We start from the raw sequence: 22,865 nt of genomic DNA on the forward strand, positions 1-22,865 counted from the left end.
TAATATACAGATATTGTTCATGAAACTGATCATATCTAGCCATAACATAAATAAGATAAAACTGAAGTCATGATGAAGAACATAGCACCTAACTCCATAATGTTGCAGGCTATTAAACCAAAAACATACTGTCCATATGTAACTTGTATTGCATTTTATACCAAGCAATAGTTTTCTATTATTAATATCATTCTCAGTAGTTAGTATTTATTTCTACACAAACAATGTGTGGGAATTTTGTTGTAAGTCTTTAAACCATAGTCATGGCATCCCTTCTCTTCTCTTCTTGTAGCTAAAAGTCAGTTTCTGAATTGAAGATTCCCCATGAGCCAGAAAAAGTACTTGGTTAGTGGTGTTGAGTGTCCATCCCATTATGATCCATTACACATATGAAGTAAGGGAATGTGAGGTCATTATACACCCTTCTGTTGGATGTGACAAAGCTCTCCTCCCTCCCCATGATGTGCACATGTTTTACTCTTATTTTGAGGTGTTATTAGGGCCTATTGAAGTCGTGAAGCAGTAACGCAATAAAGCCTAACAGCATTGCTCCCTAGACATGGTGGATTTTTCACAGATGATTAACTAAACCATCACCAGCACAGGAGCTTCTGATGACAGCAGTTTCCTCAGAACAGATTTTATAGACTAATAAGTTACCTGGGCTGTTCTTAAGTTTTTGTCGTACATCTGTGAAAAATATCTGCAAAGCTTAATTTTGCTATGTGTAAAGATATGTTACAAATTTCAGACATAAATTGAATACTTAATAAAAATTTTCTCTCTCTAATAAGATACAGAAATTAAATGTATATGACTGCAACTTGTTCACTCACTCTTATGTGATAGATAGAATGTGATAGGGCATTAAATGCACTCAAGAGCTGACTTCCAGCCACTTGATATAAACCTCCTTTCACTATTTCTATTTAGGGGAAGACTGTTTTTATGATACTGCTGTTGACATCCATTGATAAGTAATGGATGGGGCAGAGATCAGTTGCAGATATGAGAGGCCTGTGATGCCATTTATGATGCCAGCTTAGTGTCATCTCATCTGTGCTGTTCTTTTAAGTGGCCATTAAAATAACAAAGCAGTGATGGAGAAACAAAAAGAGCTGATTTGCAAAGCAAGGGCCTCTTATCCTTAATTTTAATGTTGGACCTTTGATTCCCAGCTCAATGGTAGGGCTTAACGGATGCGTAGAGCAGAGGAGGAGAGCGGAGACTTGAGACAATAAGAGCTTTCAAAGTTTAAGTGCCCATTCAGATGCTAAGAAAGCAATGACTAATTATACAGTTCTGAGGTGCTTAAAAGTCTCTTATCTGTCTTTTTCCTATGCCAAGTCACTGTCGGGATGTTTATTTCATAGATCCACCAACTTCTTTCATGCCCTGTGAATGACAGCTCTGCCAAAGGAGGGGACAACAGACAAATGCCCCTTTGGCCCTTTGTTGTTTCACTCAAAGACCTCTGATATGAGAAGTTAGCGATCACAAGTTAGATTGCTGTTTGAAATCTGCTCATATAAATATTTTTACTGGGGAATTCTTGCTGCAATGATGGTATTCTCTCACATTATCTCATATTTTCTGGAGGAGAGGTCATGGCCCATGCCTGTTGATTTCTTCAAACTGCTGAAAATGCCACTTGAACCCACAATCTGAAATTGGTTGAAAGAGACACATTTAGAAAAAGAGATTTTCTTGAATGCACATCAAATAATTGCACAGCAGCTGGAATCAACAGTGCCATGTTGCTATTTCATTTTGGGTTAATGTTAGGGTTAGGTTTAGGATAAGGTGCCTTTAAGTCGACGGTGGCAGCGCTGCCTGGAAGACCAATGCTGGAGGCATAAAACACCATCGAGCTGTATTTCATTCCAAAAGGTCAACCAGGGGCAGCGCTAGGGTGTTGCTTGCTGTTGCTATAGCAACACCAAGATTTGGCTTAGCAACACCTAAGCAATACCAAGGCTATCAGAGGTTTTTTTTTTAGATTGAAAGAAAGAATGAAATGAAAGAATGAAAAGTGTGTGATACAATGTTATAATGATAGTGTTGGGATAATTGTATTTGTATTTGAATATGACACTGTGCCAAAGTCTTATTCATCTCATCTGCATGCAATTATTATCATCGCTTTCTAAATGTGGTTGCGCTACCGGCACAAATCGAACTTCACTCCTGTTGATGAATGCACAAAGTTTAGAAGAATGAATTAAAGGAAATAAAACTTTAGGAATTACATCACCATACGTGTGTGATTGTATACAGCCTGAGAATAATATGTAACCGTTATCTGATAGTCAATGAACGTAAGATAGAATCATCAAGGAGTCAGTCGAGTGAGGCAATGAGTCGCATGTCACTTGAACTTCAGGGTGCTGTCCTGTGCACTGTAAGACATTCACTTGCTGCTTTTATTTTGCAATGGGAACTGAGCAATTTTGCATCACTTGTTGGTAGCCTACCGTACATTAGCTGTTTGTTGGTGTTTGCATTTGCAATTTCCATATGTGCACTGGTCAATGGGTGTGTGTATCCCAGATGTTGAGGCTGGCTGGCTGGATTGACTTGTTCATGGGTGGGTTGCTATCGTCTTTACATAATATTCTAAAATGAACATGTCCTAGGCCCATAGGCGGTGTAGGCTAGCCTATAGGCTATGTTAGCTAAACTTCATGTCTGATTGGAAATAACGGGCTGGCTGCAGTTTGTGATGGGTGTCCTGAAATCTTAATATGAAGTGAAGGATCCGGTTATGTTTATTACGTTTGTGGTTGTATTAATCTTGTCGGGTGCATAATGCCTTTTTAAATGTCCCCGCTTGCAGTTGTATAGGCCTAGGCCTACCTTTCACTCATAATTTCAAAGTCATTTTTAACGGCCCGATTTTGGTTGGTTTATTCAGTAATGACCAGCAACACCGGGCTGCAATACAGCAACAGCTTAGCTACTACAGCAATGCAAAAATCCTGCCGCAGCCACTGGTGTCAACATTTAAAAAGGGATGGCATGTCAAAGCCTGCTTAAAAATATACTTTTATTACACACATACACCCAAGCGCACACACACGCACATGCACGCACACACACACACACACACCCGAGCACTGTATATAGTAGATACTGATCTGGTAATATCCTGATATCAAGCATAGCAACTCACCAACCAAGATGAACAGCTCCATTCTCCTGTCAATCAAAATGAGCGTTTTTTGTCCATTTCCCACAAATGGATTTCATTGTTCTCTGTGTGTGCTCAAACGTTCTTAATTGAGTATGTATGCAGCGTTAATTTATTAACTAAGGTTGTGTTGACGTTGTTTAAGGTGAAAGGAAGTACAGGGCAGAGAGCTCATTTAGCTTGAGGGTTACTCCATTCTTCAGGAATAAACTGCAAACTGAACTGTATGATACATGAGTAAAACAAATACAGATTTTGTTTGTTTGAATGTTTTATGTTCATCTATAATGGCATTGCAATAGTCTTAGGTAAGTCATTTTTTATGCTTGCGGTTTTGTTAGAGGGGGTTTGAAAAAAAAATCGTATTGTTGTGTGGTTTACTGTAGAAGTGGATGTTTCCTGCGGTTCTTAAGGAGCATATTCATCCCTCACCCCCTTTCATCTCTGATCTGGTGACTGCTTCCCTGTGCTGCCCAGCCCCACACAACCTAATGATGGCCTCCTTCCCCCTCTCACCCCAACCTCCTGGCAGCCAGCACACAGTAATCACCAGGGATGCAGATGTACAACACAATTTTACAAAAGAAAAAAATACTTCATAATACAAAGGAAGCTTAAATTTGTTGTTGCTAAGCAACATGTATCAAAAGGTCTGGCGCCTTAAATGGAGGATGGGCGTAATTTAACACTTTGTGGTCACACAAAATCACAATCAAGGATCAGGGATCTATGCAATCAGACCATTGCTGCATTCTCATGTCCATCTGTCTGCTTTCAAATCAAGAGCTTTGAAGTGATTATTATGCCTCTCAGCAAATTCACATGTCACAGGGGAACTGAACAAGTCCACTATGGAATATAATGAGGCTATCAGGCTGTTATCAAACAAATCTCGCTTTATACCAAAGAGTGGGTGTACAGAGAGGGTGTATATGCACAAAGAATCTGTACAATGTATTTTGTCTACATTATTTATTATACCTCTTGTCTTGTTTGGTCTTGCTGTCAAACATGGTAATAGAAGTTCTTGACTTGATTTTATTCAAACATGCAACAGTACCTGAACAGTCTTGGGATTAGAGACCTTGCATGCATGAATACGCATTTCCGTTTTGCAAGTAACATTGTCAAATGAAGGATCAGATTAATTATGGTGTTTTCAATCTGTTTTTTTTTTTTTAGAAAAACGCCATGAAGTAAGTAAGCAAGTCTACTCAATTATGGTTAAGAAGGTACAAAATGTAGCTTGTTCTGTTTAGATGTTTTTGTATCACTATTTACAAGCTGTGAACATGTCATGGCTGTGAACATGTCATGGCAGATACAACAGAATCATCTGATCGTGTTAGCCTATGGCTTTTATGCATCCCTAGGAACCCGTTTCTAAGAGATATGTATTTACATTTAATTGTTTTCTTTTTTCTTACTGGAAGAGTAAGGTTAAATAATAACAAAAATGTATTTTTGTGGTATTCACGGCATGTATGTGGGCCTACCATTCTTTCTTCCTTGATGGTCTGATGTTGCTGCACAACCTGAGGTCACAGCCACATGATTACTTTGTGCTGTTTGGCTTTCATGACACTGGCAGAGGCTACTTGCTGCGGCAAAAAGGGAGGATGTGCTGTCTGCAATCACTGCCTTTCCTTGTATCTTATGAAAATTCATTTAGTCCATTAACTGTCATCCCAAGGGGAGAGCGTGTGAAGCTGGCTGAAGGAGAGGGCTCGCTGGCTTCTGCTTGATTGACTCAAATCAACAGGGCTGTGCCCACACATGGCTGTCAGGACACAGTTGTTAACCTGTGATTGATTTGATTGGGTGTTTATTTCATCGCAAAATTGGCTTACCAACCTCAACAGGACTAACCAACAACAGAGCAGAGCACTGCTGTCACTGTTTGTCTGAACTCTTAAAGGAATGTATAGGGCCAAAGAAATGTGCAAATAACAATTAAGAAATGCAGATCAATGTGAATGCACTAACAAGCCGCTGCAGGTCCGTACCTACCAGATGACTTAACAATATCAAAAGCCAAGAGGCTCCATTCACATGTTTAATGTCTGCACACTGTCACAGCAATGTTATGCCTTTACCATTAGAATTTGGTGTCATTACATTACAAGTTATATCTAAAAGAAATTCTGATTAAGTTTAAGATCAATTCAGATAACAATGGCTGTTAGCCTATCGAATGTTTTTACCGTCATCTCATCTTTAACATTGTGTATGACTCTACCATCATGTAATACAATCTTATTGCCAGTAGCTTAACATTAAAAACAGCTATTCTATTTTAGAATATGATGACTCTGTGGTAACAGCTAACCATAATACACATATAAAAGCATAATATTTTCACACATATTTGCTCCTAAGCACAACAAATTGATAGAGGAAAGTGTAGAGATTTTTAAAGGATGGTGGAAACAACATTTATTAAGGGACTTTCCTGAATGTGGGGAAAAAATTCTAAAAATGTAATGTCATTTTGTTTGATGCATTCTTAAAAATAGCCAAGAATTACTGACTTCAGTCCAATGGAATTCCAGAAAATGTGCAAGTAGGACAATTATCTATGTCAGGTCTTGCAAATCTAAAATCACTGAAATTGGACCAATGAAAGGTGTAATTCAGAGGAAGACAAATGGAAGCAGATCCTCCATGGTTCTTAAGATGTTACGGAAATGTACACATAATTAAATGGTAGTTAGCAAGCATGAAGCATTACAGGAAAGGGACTTGTCAGCATGTCCTGTCTTGTGTGATCACTGTCTCCCAAATCTGGCAGAAACCGGTTGGCATACCAGACTGAGTAGTCTGAGTAGGTACGTTTATCACTGATAGCAAAGTAGGAAGATGAAAATATACTTGATGGAGTTCTCTTTGTATTTGTAAGATATATTATATTGATTTATGAAAGTCAGAGAGAGAGACGGAAAGGTGGTAGAAAGAGGTCAATTTTCATTTCCTAAAGGTGGTATGTAGTGATTTGGAGAGGGGCCTCACCTGTGCTGCAATTTTGGACGTGATCGCAGGAGTCTGCACTTCTATCCCCTTTAAAAAAAGCACTGGACAGTAAATCAGTCTTCAGACGCCCCTCTCCCCCTCAGGCTGAGGAAACAGGAGTGCCTGCCGTGTCATGCCCCCTCACAGAGCCAGCACATGGAGAGGATGATGTCTCTGTCGTGGAACACACACACAAATCTCTCCACTTGCATCACTGCCTCAAAGCATCCAGTAAAGTTCAGTTTACGCTTGCCCTGATGAAATCTCTCTCCTCTGTGTCGTGTCAGGAACAGCTGAGCCGGTGTGTTTTTCCTGACAATTCAGTGGTCAAAGTACAAAAACTTGGGCCAGCTGATCTTGGGAAGTTTACATGCATTTTCACTAAGACGAGGTATTCAAGGGTGCTCTTCCTGAGAAGTTCCAGAATAACACTAGGGAATCTTGTGCTTTTTTTTAAACTCGCTGTCTAAGACTATGTTTACACGAAGCAGGGTATTTAAACAAATATCTGGCCATCTACGTTTGCAAATAAAACTGCATTTACACGAGACCGTTTTTAAAAAAAATGTGTTTACACGAACCCGTGTACATACATGCTGTCATGAGCACGCCAAACCACAGTAGCAGTCTAACGATAAGCTCAAGCTCACATTAACCAATCAGAACCCTGAAAAGTCGCACGTGAGAACATGTAAATGTAAACATTGGTCGCACATTTGGTGTACTTCTGTCGCATACTGTGACGTTGGCTGCCCAAAACTCCTTTACATAAACGAAGTTTTCCAAAAAAAAACACTTTGGCCGGAGTTTTTTTGGATAACCGTTTTACGGGGCGAATTCTCCGTTTGCGTCTAAATGAAAGGCTCAAACGTAGGGAAATGTCTTCGTTTATAAAAATACACATGCTCGTGTAAACGGGGTCTAAATAGGGATGTCACATTTCGTCTTGCAAACCTCGTGATGGCCAGTTGAACTGGTGCAGCAATACAGTGATACCATCAGAGGTGACAGATGCCACGGTGTAACTGCTTGTGACGTGTGGGGGAAATGAGTGCACCAGGAAAGCCAAGGTCACTGTGGCGCTCTCAGGGCCAGTGCTTTACATGAGTGCATAGCAAATGAAGGCCTTCAATCAGCCCAGAGAGGATGGCGGTGTGTGCCCACACAGGGCTGACAGCGATGACAAATGAATTAATAAATCAATGATGCATACAGCAAGGCAAGAGGCTCAAGATTCAGACCTTCTAATAAAAAAGATTCAATGAATGAATCCTGTTCATATTCTCAAGAGAGAAAAGCTAACAGACAATGCAGCACTCAAGGACATTTGGATAAAGAAATGATAACCAAAATGTTGTAATCTTATAGATATCCATAAATGCACTATTGCTTTCAGGACTACTTTTGACACAATTTAATTTTGTATGTGCATATACATTAAAACATGGTTCGTGACCGTATAAAACATGACCCAATTTGTAACTAACCCTGGTATAATATCCTAAAAAGTGACGCTATACTGTGTAAATTTCTTTCTGAGCAATCTCAACGTTAAACTCTACTCTAGGGGTTAAAGAGCAGCTTCTAAATTCCTTATTCTTTTTTATTGAACTGAGTGAAACAAATTAAAAACACTGGTGAGCGAGTAAAAGACCAATTCATAAAAGCAAGAAAGGTCCTGGGCCAGTGACGGGCCTGTCCAGTGAAAAATCAGTGCTGACCTCTCCCCCTGCTCATCTATCTCCCACTAGCTCCCGCTGATAGCTCTCTGCCGCCTGATTTATGAGGGAAAAAATGTCAGCACGGAATGGGCTTTTGATAAAATTGTTCAACTGATTCTGTGCAATAAATTGTGATCTTTACATCCAGGTCACCAGCTACTTTCACATTCTTCTGCCATCAATAAGAGCGCCAAGCATGACAACTAATCTATAACTTCACACTATGCCCACACTGTTTGGGAAAATAGTAACGTTTATATTTTGTGGTTAAGACTTAGTCCTCCACACACTAAAAGAGAAATGCTGCAAAGATTAGAAGGATAGCGCAAATATGAAAATGCTCTGATTGACAAATATATATATATAGGGGGTGGTGGTAGTGTAGTGGTTAAGGAGCTGGGCTAGCGTGCAGTAGTCTGAAAGTTGTCGGTTCAATTCCCGGCTTCCACCGTTGTGCCCTTGAGCAAGGCACTTAACCCCAAGTTGCTCTGGGGACAATGTGATCCCTTACAACATGTGAAAACATGTGTTCAACATATCACTTTAAAGGGAGAGTGAAAGGAGATGTACTGCTGGCACCAGTGTCTTGGATGATTCAGTGGGACCAACCTGCTGTGGTCATCACCTCTTTACAGATGTTATTTTGCCTGACGTATATATATCATATCACAGGTGCCACAGTCATTTATGAACTCGTCAGAACAAGCAACCACCGTCATGAAGAGACTTAGAGAACAGTTTGGGCTCATTGGTCCTCAGCCTCAAAATTACTTGACTCATAACTCAAAAATGTATGCTTCTCAAATGACATCAATGATTTTATCATCATGAAATAATTAACCACACTAACTGAACTGACAAAATAATGACCTGATTTACCTCATAACCTGATCTCAGTGCCTACTTCCATGTAGATTACACACATGGGCCCTTAGCCTGAGCTGTAGGTTAAAGGCTGCAGTGAAAGGAAATGACTTTGGTAAACAGTGGGGACAGAGGCCGAGTGACAGGAGCAGAGGAGGGTGCTGAGAGGGCCAATGGGGAGAAGCAGGAGGACATGCTTGTGGAGGAAAGATGAGATGCTTAATCTGCGCAAAGAGTTTGTGTTTCAGATTAGAGCCCTGCCAACAAGTGGTGAACAAAGAGAGCGCTGACAGTGTGAGGAAATGAAATGTTTACTAGGATGGGGTGGGCGGGGGAGGGGGGGGTGCTGGTGGGGTGGTGGTGGTGGTGGGGGGGGGTTGGTGACGACACCACAATACGCCTCTTATCGCTGAGAGAAGGGTTTGTGTATAGTGTAAGAAGAGGACCAATTGAGGGTTCAGGACTTTTTTTAAAGTGTGTGTGTGTGTGTGTGTTTTGCAGGGGGAGTGTCAACGCGGCGATAGTTTCTGATTGAGTAAGGAAGATGGAGGGGTACTTCCTGAGTCATCTCTCCCACTGGAACATGGGGAACTCGAAAATGTCATTTGAAAAAGTGAGTGACTGACAGAGCAAGCCATACATACCTTACCTTACCTTACTATGCACAGAGAATCACAGGCTCAGTCCCTGCCTCAGTCATTGCAAGTGCCTCTTGATTGATTAATTACCACTATGTGGATACTGTTTTTTAGAATTGATTTAGATTAAGTGTTAGTTAGTATAATTTGTATTTTAGTATATTTAGTATATTCTTTATCTTCTACTGTCCTAGTTGTGTTTTTATATTATATACTTTAATTACTTTTTCTGCTGTTAGTGAATGTGTGTGTATTGTCTGTATGCTACTGAGACCTTGAATTTCCCCTGGGGATCAATAAAGTATATATCTATCTATCTATCTCTATCTACAAATCAATTAGTTTATCAATTTCTCTTCTGAAATGAAGAATTAATGAAGGTAAAGTCTTATGAGAAGGGAAGCAAGGGCTTTGAACAGAGCAGGCACAACAAGAGGGCAGGAGTCAAAGAGCTTGTGAGCCAGTGGTGAGCAGCAGAGGACAGGTACGTAAATAAAGCGTGATGTCTGTGAATAGGAAAAGAAATGACTTAAAAGAGATGAATGGAGAGAAGAGCTGCAACAAAGAAAATGGCAGACGCGGAACATTGTTTTAAATGTAATAAATCAGGAGGAGAAATGTGTTTGGACCACTACAGTCATGGAGCCCCCACTGCAGTCATGGAGCATGGCAGAGGGCTGCAGCCCCCACTGCTTCTGTGCTTTCATCGTCCATCTCTTCATATCAGAGCACACCAACATCTCAATCTGCCTGAGGGGATTTGGGAGCGGGGTGAATCAGGTGTCAGCTTCCATTAAACATTACACCGCAGCAGCACCATCATAATCAGAGCACTAATGAGCGCACCGTGCGCTGGGGGATTATATGCTCACAGACACACTCTCACACACGCATCCTCTCTCCTCTCTCTCTCTCTCTCGAACACACACACACACACACACACACACACACACACACACAGGCAATAGGAGCAACAAGTCACACATAGAAGCAACAGGTCAGCGGCAGGCATAAACACACACACACACACACAGAGGGAGAGAGAGAGAGATAGGATATAAACATATGCAAAACAGGATAATGACAACATTTCCTGGCTATATTTACCTTTGCTTCTCATTATGTATGCATTATGCAAAGTAGAATTTTTATATGTCTGTTTGTTCATTAATGTTTTGATTCATTCATGAACCTTTATCAAATATTGCATTCAATTCTGAATTAATGTAAAATAAAATGACATGTACAAGCAGGTTAAATTACCATAATCAGAATGAAAAGATTGTGTAAGTGCATATAAGTGCCCCTGGATAACAATGTCATGATAGAGTATGTGATTTAGGGGAGAAATATTAAACATCCTAACTGACTTTATCCAACATCTCCTTTTCTCTCTTAATTTCTTCTCACGCGTTCGTTCTGTCACACACACACACACACACACACACACACACACACACACACACACACACACACACACACACACACACACACACACACACAAGGTGCATATACAGTGCTCTTCCTCTGTTCACCCAGCATCACTGTTACACGGTGAGGATCCACAGATGCTAATGGAGTCTGTGGAGCTTTTGGGGTTCCTCTATAGCCCCCATCCTGCCACCCTCATTCAACCCCCGCCCTCCCGACACACACACACACACACACACACACACACATTTGGGGGGTGACCCGGTGCTGTTCCGAGGCTGCCTCACACCCCAGAAGCTGTCAGCAGCCTCCCTCCTTCCCATGAGTGGAACACACAATAGAGAAAGAGCTCCAGGAGAGAGGTTCAGGCGCCATTAACCCCTACCAGCTGTTCCTGCCGGGCCTCTTTCTGCCTCTCAATGGCTGCCCCACCAGGGGCCCTCGCGTCCACTAATCTAGCCATTGTTGGCCAGGAATGCTGACAGAAGAAAAGAAATTTTTCTTGTGTCCATGCAAGCGTGTGTATCCATGTGTGAGAGCTGGGAGACGTAGGGCTAATTTCTATAGTTCAGGCCAGTGAGGGAAGGGACCATGGAGAATAGCCTGTTTAGCTGCTTGACAAAATTCTTTTGCTGATAAAATAGATTGTGGTTGGGTGAGAAGTCCCCCGCACACACACACACGCACACATACTAACTTCTCATTCTCATTTTTAATGGAATTACCGTTAAGTGAATTAAACTCTGGAAATTCACACTAAACAATGATCTATAAGAAGAAAACATGTAACACTGTCTCGTTAGTTTTTATCCCTTGCTATTTTGAAAGACTGTGTTTCAGAAATGTATCATGGACTTAAAACACAACCCATTCAATTCACTCATGAACAAATGAATATTTCAAACATAACTTGCTTTGTCAGTTTTTCACCAAACAATTTATACATGTTTTAGACCCAAATCCCATTTAATGGTTCCACTCTGTGTCCAGAATATATTAACAATTTGTCCATTACAATTAACATGAAAATTAAAACAGCATTTTCCACTCGATTTAACAATGGCAGTTAGGCAGCCATTATGTAGATAGCAGGCGTCTGGTGCTGGGTGCATGTGTGCTATACAGACTCTGGGTTTCCCCGCAACACCAGCAAAGGAGCATCCTGTACACCATACCAGTTTCATGAAATGCTCATGCTGAAAAGAAACACCAGCTTATTATGAGAGCAGATTGCATTCTACAATTTCAATTTATTTCCATGTGCTATGTTTACAGCCATTCAATTATAATCTTGCACAGTATGTGTTAATAAATATAGATATGTTTGATATACTCATCATAGCATCATACTCATTTCAAACATGGTGAGTTGATTGTCTAAGTGAAAACATTTAATTAGAAAGAGCTGCCTGGCTGTGGACTATATGAATTCAACTCAGTGATATAAAGTTATGTAATATTAGTAATGTTTACTCATTCTAATATTATATTCGAAAAATACAGTTACACAGTTTAGCTAGGTTAGACTATGTGTGTGTTCATATGTGTGTGTAAGGATTTGGATCAGTCAATTATCTGTCCCCAGACTTCTTGTGCTAATGAGCTCTGCAAGTCATCGGCAGACTTCCCCTGTCACGCAGAAAAGAAGAGAAAAGATCACTTTCATTGCTTGCAGAACTAATTCAGGGCACAAAAAGCTGAGTTGGGCCGGTGCTGCCCCCTCTACTGCTCCTTTTGTGGGGCTCTTTAGAGGCGTGCTGGAGGAGAGGGGCGCTGAGGAGCGGCTGAAGACGGGGGCTAGCGCTGCAGCCTCTTCATATCAACTCCATTGGCTGCTATTAACATACATATCCATATGAAAAGTAAGGCTAGTCCTGAACAGCTGTCTAGTAAAGTACTCTCTCTCTCTCTCTCTCTCTCTCTCTCTCTCTCTCTCTCTCTCTCTCTCTCTCTCTCTCTCTCTCTCTCTCTCTCTCTCTCTGCCACCCCCCCCCCCTCTCTCTGTTTGGCTGACAGAAGACTTGAGCCCATGGACCAATAATAAAGCAAGCCCTTTAAACAGTCCTACTGTGGGTGGGAGTATGGGGGGAAGCTTTGCTACAGTGTCCATGTTGCCCTCTTTGCTCTTTGAAGGGAGAAGATCTCACACAATGCAGCCTCCCAAGCAGCTCTCAGAAAAGACACCCATAAATAGCAGTTGAGCTGCGCTCTTCTCCTGCTGTCAACATGTGAAATATTGCCCCATCAACACAGGCAAACACAGCTAAGTGTCAATATAATATAGGCTCAACACAATGTATTGCATCTTCAATTATCAAAATAAAAACATTGTAATATTTTCTGTTTTTCAAATATCTAACCTTTAACTGTAGACATTTTATAAGCCTACTTTTTCTTGATCATATCAAGCTGATCTGAATCTGGTCAAATCTGAGACATGGCAGACTGAGTATACGCACCTGAAGAGACATTCATTGACTTTTGAAATGGAGAGAGTGAGTATTAAATTGTCAGCATTTATACAGCACTTTTCTACTCAATTGAGCACTCAAAGCATTTACACGTAATGCTTCACACGTAATGCTTCTCACTCTGTCGAGGGCTCTATCAAGTCAGCGGCACTAGCGCAGGCGGCTGGCGGAGTGGCAGCAGGTTTGTCAGTCACAGCTAAATGGTTTGGTCCGGGTGGAGCCGTAAGCGTGGAGCGTGAGCTAGCGTTGAGCAAACAGGAGTGGGGTTAAGTGACTTGCTCTGGGTCACAGCGGGAGTCATTTACTGGTGGGGGATTTGAGCAGCTCTCCTCTTGCCCCGGGCCCTGTCGGAGGCAAACTCACGCTGTGCTGATCCCTCTCACGGCTCCCAAGGGCCAGGACACCAACATGCTTATGCATATGCAACACAGGCACATGCTTCTGGACACACTCGCAGCAAACAGTTAGCCGTACACACTCACAACGCACACACACAAACATGCACAAACAGAAACAGAGTCATTTATGTGTCACAGTGGTATGTCACAAACCAGACACAAACATGAAGCAGAATAATAAAAAAAATGAATGATGTTTGTTTGTTTGTGTGTGTGTGTGTGTGTGTGTGTGTGTACCTCTCATCTGTTTTATTGTGCAGCTGAGTGAATATTTTTTTCTATCCTTCCTTTGCTGATAGGGAGTAGGAGAGAGAGAGTCAAAGAAAAGACGCGGAGGGAAAGAGTGGACAGAAAAGAATAAAGGTGAAAAGGAGAAACTAGAGAAAGGCAGGGCGAGAGAGAATAGTGGCAAGGCAGTGAAAGCAGGGAAATGGCAAGTGTGGAACAGAGTAGGCAGTCCCCAGACGTGGTGAATGCAGGAGCGCTTTTGGTTTTAAAAGCGGATTAGGTTTAGGGTTAGGAGACTGGGATGACTCCTCATAGGTCACTCTTTTATTCATCTTTTAGAGACGAGAAGCTGCTTAATAAATCTCCCCTCACCCCTCTCACTGGGGTACTGACCCTAAAGTCCACCAAAAAGGAACGCAGCCGGACATTCCAAATCTTCCATTTGAGGGGCTGCGATTCATGAGTTTATCTCCATTATGGGGCTGATAGGCACTTTGAAGAGAGTTATTAGGCCATTGTCTGCTGGTCCATTAAATATAACACAAATTCACACAACAAACAATAAACATCTTACACAGAACATATGCACAATGCATACTATACATATCCTGTGTGCATGTCAAACAAAGCATTGACTCACTACAGACACACACTATATCAGTGTATACACCAAATACATTATACTCCCATCTGCACTAGTGTATACATCAAATACATTATACTCCCATCTGCACTAGTGTATACATCAAATACATTATACTCCCATCTGCACTAGTGTATACATCAAATACATTATACTCCCATCTGCACTAGTGTATACATCAAATACATTATGCTCCCAGCTGGACCACCATATAAGACACAGCATGCACAGTGAGCATATTTGCTGGTTCCATGTTTCTGTTTCTGTGCTCAGGTCTCTTCTCTTCTATGAATTTCCCCTGGGGATCAATAAAGTATCTATCTATCTATCTATCTATTTATGAAGACAGAATGAATATGCAGTTGAATGAGAGAGAGAAAGAGTGTGAGAGAGAGAGTGAGAGAGGGAGGGAGAGAGAGGGGAGGTGTTTCAGATGGATAAAGGAGGTGAAACCAGGGCAGGGATAAGGATGACTTCTGGTGCACATTCCCCAAATCGCTGCAATTAAAACGAGCGAGGCTGTGATTAGTGCAGTGCAGGGAGAGGTGAAAGAGACACCCTTGAATCCAAATGGGGGACCTGACTGGGCTTTACTGCCTGACAAAGCCTGAGTTTATTGCTCAGACCTGCTTCCACTCCTGCAGGCTAAACCATGGGAACAGCAGTCAGCTGGAAACTTCCTCTCTCTCTCTCTCTCTCTCTCTCTCTCTCTCTCTCTCTCTCTCTCTCTCTCTCTCTCTCTCTCTCTCTCTCCCTCTATTGCTCTCCTCCCATCCCCCAGCTAGTCGTGGGAGCCTTGGAACACTTTTACACACACACACACACACACACACACACACACACACACACACACACACACACACACACACAAACACACACACACACACACACACCACTTCTACACATGCCTACACTAAGTGAATGTATTTGGGATTGTTGTTTATCCTTTCCTTATCCCTTATTTCAACTTCACCTTCTCCCTTTTCTTCATCTTCTTTTCCTGTTCTCCCTCTCTCTTCTTTGGCTTCTCCCCTCAGCTGTTGCATTGGGGCGTGCTCTCCTCCGTGGCCCTTGTGAGTGTGATGAGATGTGTGAATGCAATGAAAACAATGTTATGCCACTGAGGGAAGTATCAGGCAATGAGAGCAATGAGACGGCCACCTGCAGGAGTCCTCCACATGGCCCATGATGCTCTGCTGCACCCCCCCCCCCCCCCATTCCATCTGGGTTAGCCCAAAACCCAACCCCACTGCCTCTCTCCCACGGAGTATATAGTGTGTAGGGTGTGATGAAGGTGAAATGCTTTGCTGAGATGCTTTCACTGATGAGGTTATATTCCAATGCAGAACAGTTGCATCTTTCTAATGCAGCATATTTTCTAATGCTGGGTGGTATGTCTCTAGATCAGTTTTGTGACTTTAGACATGTTTGTATAATGTTAAAAGAGGATTGATGAGGTTATTAAAGAGCTTAAAAATGAAAGTATCAAGTGAGTGAGAGTGTAAGGGGGTGGGTGGGCGCTTTGGCCCAACAGGCTACAGCGCCCATATCATGTACTGCCCAGCAGTGCCACCAGAGCCCATGGGGACCCAGGTTTGAATCCCACCTGCGGTCATATTCCGATCCCACCCCATCTCTCTCTCTCCTACTACTTACTGTCAGTCTTCACTGTCCTGCCCAAATAAAAAGCAAAAGCAAAAGCCCCAAAATATACTTAAAAAAGTGAGGAAGAGTGGAAAGAGCTGGGGAGGGCTATATTCTGTTTGGAGATTGGAGAGGGCTAGTGCCAGACTGTCTCTAGCAGTCTAATATCATGATTTGCCCATACATATGTAAATACACTCTTATTCACCAGTCACCATGGTGATGTGGAGAGTACCATGGGTGTAGATTGATAGGGAAGTATCTTACACATGCACATAAGCACAGGCGTATACACACATGCACACGCACAACATACCCCCCTACACAACTACATACAGACACACACACAACATACCCCCCTACACAACTACATACAGACAAACACACACACACACACACACACACACACTCACACACACACACACACACACACACACACACACACACACACACACACACACACACACGGGTGCATCCTCTGATCAGTGTGCCCATCATATAGGCCCTCATTAAGGGAAACACAGGCAGATGGTGACAAATGGCACATGAGATTACACCACCATCAATCAAGCACAGGCCTAATGACTACAGTCTCTTTGCTGGGAAGAGTAGTCATGTAATAGATTAGATGATCAAGGTTAACCAGGAACAAGAACATGAAACCATATTAAAGCACATAAATATGCTAACAGACATGTGCAACAGGGAAGGGGGCAAAGCAGATGAACAGGGAAGACGAGGGACAGCAAACTAATCTTCCCTCTCTACCCTTTGGAGGGCAGATAAGTGTAACAGTCTTTATTTCTCCTAACAACCATGACAGATGAGCCCGGTCTACACATTAGCTCTGATAAAGCATATGCATGAAAGACAATAGCTCTCCATTTTTTATTTAATCAAACCCTGGTGTGATGTATTTGAGAGAATAATCAAATGAATTAATCAGAGATCAACACACAAAGGGGGGAAGGAGGACAACTCATGTGTTTCACATGGGGTAATGAAGCAGATGAAATCTCCTCTACACTCTGGGACCACTGGCTCTTTCCAAAGCATCTCCCACAAGTTACTCTGAGCTCTTGTCTGTAGTCTTGACGGTCCCTCCTGTCCACTTGTGCTTTACACATTTCATCAACTCAGCAGAAACCCACTACCCATTATTCAGTTAATTCAGCTAGTTTTGCCAGTAATTTAAGTTCCCTACATTTCAGAAAACACTGCAAATGACGTGGATTAAATGGCATGGATGACCCACAGTTTTGGTCAGTCATGGATACATTTTATTACAGTTTTTGCCTATTGCTTACACATTTTTTGCAGAATTTTGCTCATAATGTCAAAACTCTACACACAGCCAAATGAGACATAGCACTTAGAGATAAACAACTCACATCTATGCAAAAATAAAAATTCAACAATCCTTTTTAAAAAATGTAATTATTGCAACAAAAACATGCACACATGCACCATTACTCTTTCAAAACAACAGCGACACACTGATGGGTAACGCTTTAGAATAACATGTGCTTATTAGGTATTAACAGTGCATAATAAGCAGTTAACAATTCATTACTAACAATTAGTTAACTGTTGTTATCCTTTAATAACATTAACTAACTGTTAACATGCAGCTTGTAAGTGATAATAAGCAGCCTTTTAAGTTACTTACAAGCATATTTGTTAACAGTTGTAAGTGTTAACAAGCAGCTTGTTAATGCTTGTTAATGGTGTATAAGACAAAGAGGTGGATAACTAATACGATTATAAGACCTTTCTTACCTATTTGTAGTAAATTTTGCAGCCCCCCAATCTAAAGCGAGGACCATGTAGCCTAAAGTTCCACAAGCCCAACCTTCTATCTCTCTATACTGTATCTCTCTATCTAGCTTGGTTTAGCTGTAAGAAATACACCTTCAAAATTGTTGCAGTGAGCAGGAATCAAACCCCGGTCTCCTGCGTCAAAGAGTGCATTGCTACTTGTTGAGCTACACTACTGTTCCTAATTGGCTGATGGAAAATATTCCGATGTTGTGGGTGCGTTCAAAGCTCTGGTTTAAAGTTGCAAACATAGGCGAACGTTCGTGATCGATTTGAAACATGTTTCAGTCTGCCTTGAACAGAGGCGAACATTCGTGGTCTGTTTCTGCATTAATTAAACACCACTTTTCCATCAGAAACATATTTGTAAAAAGCATAGCTAGTGTGATATAGCACTTCGGAATATAGAATCAAAATAAACAATTTCATCAGCTGTACAAGAAAAGTAGTGTAGCTCAATAAGTAGCGATGAACTCTTTGATGCAGGAGACCGGGGTTTGATTCCTGTTCACTGCAACAATTTTGAAGGTGCATTTCTCACAGCTAAACCAAGCTAGATAGAGAGATAGAAGGTTGGGCTTGTGGAACTATAGGCTACATGGTCCTCGCTTTAGAATGGGGGGCTGCAAAATTTACTACAAATAGGTAAGAAAGGTCTTATAAGCGTATTAGTTATCCACCTCTTTGTCTTATACACCATTAACAAGCGTTAACAAGCTGCTTGTTAACACTTACAAGCTGCATGTTAACAGTTAGTTAATGTTATTAAAGGATAACAACAGTTAACTAACTGTTAGTAATGAATTGTTAACTGCTTATTATGCACTGTTAATACCTAATAAGCACATTCTAAAGCGTTACCCTCTAAACAAATCCAAAATGTAGCAACAACACAAAAGTAAAGGGGTGGGGGGGATTATGGATCCTGCCTTCTGTTCAGATCTGGCCACAAGTCCTCGTCTACATCAGGCGATGACCTTTCGTGCTAGGCAACGGAGAAATATCACCTTGTGTGCCATATTCACACTTGAACTGACCCCACCTCCATGCCTCTGCATGCCCCTGCCATTGCTTGCTAAAGAGGCATGCAGAGACATGGCATATACTTTTCATTGGCACACTGACAATAATTCTTCGATAGGTTTTAGAAATGGGGAGTAAAGGGGCAAATACAGAACTGTACACGGGTACTCAACATAAAAGCACACACTTGAACAGGTTCACAATAACTTACTTGAAGTCTATTTGTAGTGCTAAGCCTCAGATTGATTTGTGTTCAGTTTTCTCTGTAAATGTTTTTAGGTATGTGAGTATTATCAATTACCAGATGTACTATTTTGAAGTGTTTTCCCAATAAGTGCGTTGCAGAATTGTGTTTTGGAAGTGTTTTCCCAATAAGTTTTCCCAATAAGTGCGTTGCAGAATTGCAAACAATGTGCAGAGCATGCAGAACATGTGTTTAAGCTATTGTTACACAGTGTTTAAGGTATGCTACAAAAACTTTAGGTACTGAGGCTTTGGTCTAAGCATTTGTGTTTAGTGTGTAAGCAATGGGCACAAACTGTAAGCGCTGACAATCATGTCATGGAAACTCTGCCCAATATCTGTAATATGTCCTCAATGAACCAGTGATCCCCTGACCCATGTCCTGCTCCTGCTCCTGTTATCTCTCTGGTCCAGCATGCTACTGATGCTGACCGTGGTCCTGGTCCTGCAGCTGCATTTGATCGTCTCTTCCTCTGTACACTCCTACAGCCCCACGATGTCTCTGTTATTCTCTGCACTGCGGCCTCTACGGCTGCCCGATCCGCAGCTCTCCATGTTCTGCAGACCCAGAGGCGGCTGGCTAGGGGCTAAATACTGCTCACTCAGGCTGTGGTCATGGGCATCTGTGGAGTCTTCATGTATTTTCCCTATCCAGTTCATCTGTTCCTATCGATTTCACACTTAGAAATCAATCAGTGTTCGCCTGACTGAATTTATGGTCTGCCCCACAGCAGGGCCAGCTGGGCACACCACCACTAGCACAAACATGAGTGGGAAAGGAGGTGAGGAGATGTGTCAGATACAGGTAAAAGCAGTGGCAGATCTCGCTATGGTATCTTGACAGCGATCGCACAAAAAGTCTGAATGGTGATATTGTGCAATCAGTTTTCCACTGCTCATTGCATGTCATGTCAATAATATCATGTCACTGTAAAGGTCAACTAACCTTGTTGGAATAGACACCCCTGTGAGCTAGGCAGGCCTGGGAAGGTTTCCATACAAGATGGGGAGGGGGCTCTCTTCACTGGAAGCCTGAGGTAGGTGGAGCAGGGGAATTTATGGAAAATGCTATTAGTACAATTTTACCAAATTAACCACCATTTAAATCACTAATCCATTCCTAATATTGTTAATATCAGAACTGTAAATGTGTGGAACCTTAGGCGTTTAGGCCTAGGTGTGTGTGTGTGTGTGTGTGTGTGTGTGTGTGTGTGTTGTGTGAGAGAGCATAATTGCGTGCATGTGGCCCACACATCTTTAACTTATGTTTGCAAGTAGAAAGTTAATGCATAAAATTCCAAAGCATTTATTTATGATAAAAATGACTGAAACACCAAAAATGTATAATTGGCTAGGGAGAGCACGTCTGCACGTTAATGACTATTCACAGACAGGTAGGGCAGTGACTCTTTGACTCCATTTGCTTTGACAAACCTCTTCACAAAGAGCTTTCAAACACAACACCATGGACAAACAAATGACACTTTGTTCTCCATCAGTTATATAAAAAATTTAAATCTGAAAGTTCATTTACAAAAGGACTCGCTGTCGCAATCACCGCTCTAATGTGGCGGCGAGCAGAGGGAGAAAGGGGTAATTGGTTTGGTAAAGATCGTTTTCCCTCACACCAGAAAGCACTACACAATAGAAAAGGTCGCCAATTAAGCAATCATGAATACCAAGTACCATAGCTGATGAAAATAGGCCAGTGGTTTAAATAGATTTGCAAGCAATTTACCTTTTCACAATGTTGGCAATCTGATGCAATTTGCTCGCAATTTTCGTGGGCTTTCAGTAGCACTCCAAGCTGACACCGCATGGACAAAATGGAAAAAAGAGGAAGCATGATGGAAAATGGAAAACTATCTGTGCTGTATCAAGGTATCCGAATGGCGCCTCATCAGGAAAATTACAACAATTAGCATAAGTGCTCAAAAATCAACACTTTAAATGTCAGCAGCGGAGGTTTGGCCAGAGATGAGCAAAGGGTGAGTCGTGTCCCTGTGGTCCCACTCCCAGCACAAACATGGAGCAATCACTCAGCGGACGCTGCTATGATGGCTCCGCAATTGCTGTGACATTCTCAGAGTCGTAGGCCTGTCATTCTTCAACCCGGTATATTTCTCTGCCTTGATTTTGTCTCCACGTAGTGATAAGATCCTTATATTTACTCCAAAGGCATATGTTTGTCCATTCTGCCAGTCTGACTGACAGGTGGTGTTGTCATTATTCTTTGTATCAATACTTTTTAACCACTTTTGCAGTGCAGGGAAGTACATATTTTCTTACAGTAATGTAACCTTTGTATATCCTCATTTGAGTTTTCATGGAATGTAGGAGGATTCATTCTTGACACATTATTAATGGTCCTACACACAACAATATTAGTTAGCAAAGTTAGAAAATTAAAAAACATCGCTTCTCATCAGACAAAAAATATGAACGGCTGTATATTACAAAGCTGATGTGAGCAATGTTAGCATTTCTTGCTATTTACCCAATCCCCTCATTGCACAGGAACATTTCAGATTCATCCAGTTTAATTTCAAAAAAGCTTACACAATTTGAGATAGCAAGTATCAGTAAGTTGCACTTTTACTGTTTTAGTTCTTGTAAGCACCATTAACAAATTATGGCTGAATATACTGTATGTAAGCAGCAGGAGGCCTTTCTTCTGTTCAACCATGTTCCAACCCAAACCACCCACTCTCCACCCCCACCCCCAGCCTCTCTCTCTCTCTCTCTCTCTCTCTCTCTCTGTGTGTGTTTGTGTGTGTGTGTGTGTGTGTGTGTGTGTGTGTGTGTGCGTGCGTGTATATGTGTGTGTGTGTGTGTGTGTGTGTGTGTGTTTGCTCTACACTGTAGACAGACATAAGGGCTGGGGGTTGGCTGGAACAGCAGGCCTTTTTGTGTCTGCATCCTTTATTGAGATGGCAGGCAGATCCACCACAAGGTCAGAGCACTTGTGCCACAGCAGCTTGCAGTGGCTGTGATGACCCTGCTGTAATTATGCCTGAACATTGAGGCACTGTGATCACAGATGCAGAGGGGCCCTGGCTCCTCACAGACAAACAGAAGGGTGTGTGTGTGTTTGTGTGTGTGTGTGTGTGTGTGTGTGTGTTTATTCATGCATCTCTCTCTCTCTCTCTCTCTCTCTCTGTGTGTGTGTGTGTGTGTGCATGGGTGTGTATCTTTTCATGAGGGGTTCTCTTGACTTCACGACAGTACAGGAGGGCAAGAGGATGAAAAGAGGCCCTGTGACAAACATCACAGTTGTGCTACTGCTAGAGGTAGAGAACACTTTGGGAAGACTTTTAGGCATATTTGCTAATATGACAGAGGTAAATACTGACTACTACTAATGACTATGATGGATATTATGGACTATAATCATTTCTATAATGCAGAGGCAAATTCTCCCATGTGCGTAAGGGTGCATAAGTAAAGAAAAGCGCGCAACTAAGCGCTTCTCAGCCCGCCCTGCGTGCATTCTGCCCTTGACTTAAGTCTGTTAGTTATGCGCCATGGTGGCAGTTGCTTTGGG

This window comes from Alosa pseudoharengus, unplaced genomic scaffold (genome assembly GCF_046254945.1).
Source record: "Alosa pseudoharengus isolate Yale_2024_CS ecotype anadromous, Long Island Sound unplaced genomic scaffold, YU_APseudo_1.1 YU_APseudo_1.1_scf_12, whole genome shotgun sequence".
Taxonomy (NCBI): domain Eukaryota; kingdom Metazoa; phylum Chordata; class Actinopteri; order Clupeiformes; family Clupeidae; genus Alosa; species Alosa pseudoharengus.